The sequence below is a fragment of the Oncorhynchus masou genome, chromosome 13 (assembly GCF_036934945.1).
Source record: "Oncorhynchus masou masou isolate Uvic2021 chromosome 13, UVic_Omas_1.1, whole genome shotgun sequence".
Classification (NCBI taxonomy): domain Eukaryota; kingdom Metazoa; phylum Chordata; class Actinopteri; order Salmoniformes; family Salmonidae; genus Oncorhynchus; species Oncorhynchus masou.
This window is the reverse complement of record NC_088224.1, coordinates 68097058-68102569: the sequence shown is the minus strand read 5'-3', so window position 1 is coordinate 68102569 and position 5512 is coordinate 68097058. Positions and strand designations below refer to the sequence as shown.

The following is a 5512-nucleotide window of genomic DNA, read 5'->3' as shown; positions in this document are numbered from 1 at the left end:
CTTTACAGTGTAAATGACTATCATAACTTAGTCGGGATAGAGGGAGATGGTGTGCTAAATTTGGCTCAGAGTTTTTTGCTTGTTATGCAAGAGTATGTTGATGTCTGATGGACTGACTACACAGTAGCCTAGTCTCCATGGTTGGCTGTCACATTGATGTACCCAGTCTACTCAGTGTCTACTCACAGGCTGCAGGCAGAGAGTACTATTATTAGAACTGTCTGTGTACTCAGCTTCTACAGTACTACTAGCTTTTTAATAGGATGATATTTCTGGAGCTCCACTGGCATTCTCTTTTTTTTGTTGGGGGGGGAGGTGATCATGAAAAACAAAATGCATGGTGATCTAATGCATCTACTTGTCTCCCGGCATCTTTTACATGTAGTAAATTACGAGATCCAAAGTAACGAGTACACAGGTATTAGGTAAGTTCGTGGTACCAAAACAAAGTAGCTTCATAGTTCCATGTGGTATACACTTAACAACATCTTGCAGGGTGTTGAATGGGAAACCTTACTGCTTGAGATGTTTGAAACTGCTAAAAATCTGGCATTCTATCAGACAATATTCTCAATCTAATCCAACTTCTTCAGGATTGGTTGGTCCCCTGCGGGACGGTTGAGCTAACGTAGGCTAATGCAATTGCAAGTAACAAGAACATTTCCCGGGACATAGACATAGAGTTGAAGTCGGAAGCTTACATACACTTAGGTTGGAGTCAATAAACCCGTTTTTCAACCACTCCACAAATGTATTGTTAACAAACTATAGTTTTAACAATTCGCTTAGGACATCTACTTTGTGAATTACACAAGTAATTTTTCCAACAATTGTTTACAGACAGATTATTTCACTTATAATTCACTGTATCACAATTCAAGTGGGTCAGAAGTTTACATACACTAAGTTGACTGTGCCTTTAAACAGCTTGGAAAATCCCAGAAAAGGATTTCATGGCTAATTGACATCATTTGAGTCAATAGGAGGTGTACCTATGGATGTATTTCAAGTCCTACCTTCAAACTCAGTGCCTCTTTGCTTGACATCATGGGAAAATTAAAAGAAATCAGCCAAGACCTCAGAAAAGAATTGTAGGCCTCCACAAGTCTGGTTCATCCTTGGGAGCAATTTCCAAATGCCTGAAGGAACCACGTTCATCTGTACAAACAATAATACGCAAGTATAAACACCGTGAGACCACGCAGCTGTCATACCGCTCAGGAAGGAGTCGCGTTCTGTCTCCTAGCGATGAACGTACTTTGGTGTGAAAGGTGCAAATTAATCCCTGAACCACAGCAAATGAGCTTGTGAAGATGCTGGAGGAAACAGGTACATAACCTGAAAGGCCGCTCAGCAAGGAAGAAGCCACTGCTCCAAACCCGCCATAAAAAAGCCAGACTACGGTTTGGGGACACTGCACATGGGGGAAAAGATCGTACCTTTTGGAGAAATGTCCTCTGGTCTGATGAAACAAAAATATAACTATTTGGCCATAATGACCATCCTTCTGTTTGGAGGAAAAAGGGGGAGGCTTGCAAGCCAAAGAACACCATCCCAACCATGAAGCATGGGGGTGGCAGCATCATGATGTGGGGGTGCTTTGCTGCAGGAGGGACTGGTGCACTTCACATAATAGTTGGCTTCATAAGGAGGAAAATTGTGTGGATATACTGAAGCAACATCTCAAGACATCAGCCAGGAAGTTAAAGCTTGGTTGCAAGGGTCTTCCAAATGGACAATGACCCCAAGCATACTTCCAAAGTTGTGGCAGAATTGCTTAAGGACAACAAAGTCAAGGTATTGGAGTGGCCATCACAAAGCCCTGACCTCAATCCTATAGAAAATGTGTGGGCAGAACTGAAAAAGCATGTGCAAGCAAGGAGGCCTACAAACCTGACTCAGTTACACCTGCCCTGCCAAACTTCACCCAACTTATTGTGGGAAGCTTGTAGAAGGCTACCTGAAACATTTGACCCAAGTTAACAATTTAAAGGCAATGCTACCAAATACGAATTGAGTGTATGTAATCTTCTGACCCACTGGGAATGTGATGAAATAGATTAAAGCTGAAATAAATAATTATCTCTACTATTATTCTGACATTTCACATTCTTAAAATACAGTGATTTGGGCAGTCTTGATCAAACCTTTTGAACAGAAATGCAATGGTTCATTGGATCAGCCTAAAATATTGCACGTACACTGCTGCTATCTAGTGGTCCAAATCTAAATCGCACCCGGGCTGGAATAATAAGTTATGGCCTTTCTCTTGCATTTCAAAGATGATGGTACAAAAAACATACAAAACAACTGTTGGTTTGTTCTTTGTATTATCTTTTACCAGATCTAATGTGTTATATTCTCATACATTCCTTTCACATTTCTACAAACTTTAAAGTGGTTCCCTTCAAATGTTACCAAGAATATTCATATCCTTGCTTCAGGGCCTGACCTACTGGCAGTTAGATTTGGTTATGTCATTTTAGGCGAAAAATGAAATAAAGTGTCCGATCCTTCAGAAGATTTATCAAACTTCAAGATTTGATTATCTGTTTTGAGGGTTAATTTTCTCTTACTCAGATTTGTCTGGTTCATTTGGCCATGGAATATACAGTACCACTCGAAGGTGTCGACACACCTACTCATTCAAGGGTTTTTCTTGATTTTTACTATTTTCTACATTGCCTTGATGACAGCTTTGCACACTCTTGTGTTATTTCATAGTTTTGATGTCTTCACTATTATGTCTTCTATTATCTAGAAAATAGTCCAAATAAAGAAAAACCCTGGAATGAGTAGGTGTGTCCAAACTTTTGACTGGTACTGTATATATTCTTCAACAAGGCAAAATAAAGACAAATAGTATGAATGACAAAATGTATTATTAATTCATATGAACATTTATAGACTTTGCTGTGCATTATTTATCAAAATAACCAGAATTTTCAGCTGAAGATTTTAAGAAACTTCCCATGAGTAAAACAGCATAGAGAACTCTCCTTAGCCGCACCTCTTCCTATAATTCACTGGAAATGTCTACTATATTGAAAATACATTTTAAAAAGCACTGTACAGTATATATATTTGAAATCAGAAGATTGAAACATGAAACTGCAGAAATAATGATTTCCAGGTAGAAACGTATCTCGCAACTCACTTTCATTCAGCATCAAGTGTACATACATGGTCATTTCCATGGTCACACTTTATTTGGATAGTCCATCCGTAGATGCTCTACAGATGATCATGCTATCTACAAACTATTTGTTGATAAGCAAATGCTTTCTAAGGTTACAGTTGAGGTTGGGGTAAGGTTTAGAATAAGGGTTTGGGTAAGAGTTCGAGTTAGGGCTAGCGTAAAGGTAAGGATTAAGTTTAGGGTTAGGATAAAAGTTAAGGTTAGGGTTAGTAGATAGTTAGTTGAAATGTTACTAATAGTCTGTAAGCGCTTATCTCCAGTTGACAAATTTCTACTGCAGATGATCTGTATGCTTGAATCTTCTTGCTATGATTGGTTGTTAGCTATTAGTCGCTAGTCCCAACCATCATCCCTGTTAATTAAAAATAACATATCAGATGTCTGTCAGTTCTCCTGTCAGTTTTTCAAGAGAATAGAGAATAGAGAAAGGGTTGGAGCTACAGGGCCAATGAAATATGTCAAAATGCAATTTTGCCGAAACAGGCCATTCAATGACTTGATTGACAGTAACTATAAGAAGTGACACTAACAATGCAAGTTAAGGTATAAAATACAAGCCACTGCAGAAGATGTCAAGTATTAGCCATGAATTGCACTTGAGAACTGGTGCCTGCAAAATCACACAATGTTGGAAGTTTACTCATGGGGAGTTTACTTCTTGCTGATGGCCATGGAGAGCCCTCTTTCCTGGACAGCTGGCATGGGCAGTAGGGATCCTTGACGCTGAGCACACCCTTTGGAGAGAGAGAGAGGAGATCACCTTCTCAGAGTCCACACCGGGAGAATACTGCAGCCAGGAGACAGAACAAGTTTGTATCAGAGGAGAGTACTCTCATGTGACAGAAGTTATTATTGTCAATATCAGCACCCCAAATTGCATCCTATTCCCTCTATACTGTAGTGTGCTTCTTTTGACCAAGACCTAAAGGACTCTGGTCAAAATTTGTGCACCATATAAGGAATAGTGTGCCATTTTGGACGTATCATTGCAATCAACACCCAAGGGATGTTACTTTAGCTTTAAGGATTTATAACTATTGAAATGTTCTGCTTTGTACTCACGTGGACTTCCTGGTGAAGTTCCATCTCTTCTCTCTTCGTGCTTTCCTGTTGATATTACAGACACATTGGGGTTAGGAGTGTTTCTTCGGTGTGTACAGTATGTGTATGACTCTCTGTGCACAGATTGAGTTAAGTCTACAGTTTTTGCTTTAGAGTGCACCTGGCTGTAGTATATTGTATGGGTACTGGGTTGTTATTTTGAAAGTCTTGACTCCCTCCTGAAGCTGCTCTGGGATACAATGTTTACCGACAAAGATATGGCATTGACCCTTAACTATAAGCTGCAGTACTGTACGTGACTAATTAATGTAACATTTATCTTCGTCTACCAGTAGGTAAGCAACTTTTTATTTTATTTTTATTATACAAGAAAGATCAAAACATAAACTGAACGACGACAAGGGTAATATAGAGCTTGTGGGATTTTCCATGCATCGTCAGGACAGAGAAGCTACGTCTGATAAGACGAGGGGCGAAGGTGTGTGTCTATTTGTCAATAACAGCTGGTGTGCAATGTTTAATATTAAAGAAGTCTCGAGGTATTGCTCGCCTGAGGTAGAGTACCTTATGATAAACTGTAGACCACACTACCACGAGAGTTTATCTATATTATTCGTAGCCGTCTACTTACCACCACAAACCGATGCTGGCACTAAGACCGAACTCAACCAGCTGTATAAGGCCATAAGAAAACAAAAAAATGATCACGCAGAAGGGGCACTCCAAGTGGCCGGGGACATTAATGCAGGCAAACTTAAATCTGTTTTACCTCATTTCTACCAGCATGTCACATGTGCAACCAGAGGGAAAAAAACTCTAGACCACCTTTACTCCACACACAGAGATGCAAACAAAGCTCTCCCTCGCCCTCCATTTGGCAAATTTGACCATAATTCTATCCTCCTGATTCCTGCTTAAAATCAAAAACAAATTTAGGAAGCACCAGTTTCTCGCTCATTAAGGAAGTGGTCAGGTGACGCGGATGCTACGCTACAGTACTGTTGTGCTGGCACAGACTGGAATATGTTCAGGGATTCATCCAATGGCATTGGGGAGCATACCATCTAAGTCATTGGCTTCATCAATAAGTGCATTGACGACGTCGTCCCCACAGTGACCGTATGTACTGGGCTTGCCCATTAGGCAGTAGAAGTAAGGGTTGCCCATTAGGTAGTAGAAGTAGAAGCCTACATCCACGGAGGAGCCTGGGGGGCACATGTAGCCGGGCCAGTGGGAGCCTGGCCAGTGGGA

The 5512-nt window shown here is 40.4% G+C and overlaps 1 long non-coding RNA gene across 1 annotated transcript; it reads right to left on the bottom strand.

Moving 5' to 3' along the window:
• Positions 1-3816: 3816 nt before the first annotated feature.
• Positions 3817-4969, bottom strand: LOC135551529 (uncharacterized). Its single transcript, XR_010457326.1, has 3 exons — positions 4893-4969; positions 4262-4306; positions 3817-3986 (listed from the first exon to the last, which is right to left on the bottom strand). It is a non-coding gene; the product is annotated as an uncharacterized LOC135551529 (long non-coding RNA).
• Positions 4970-5512: the final 543 nt, after the last annotated feature.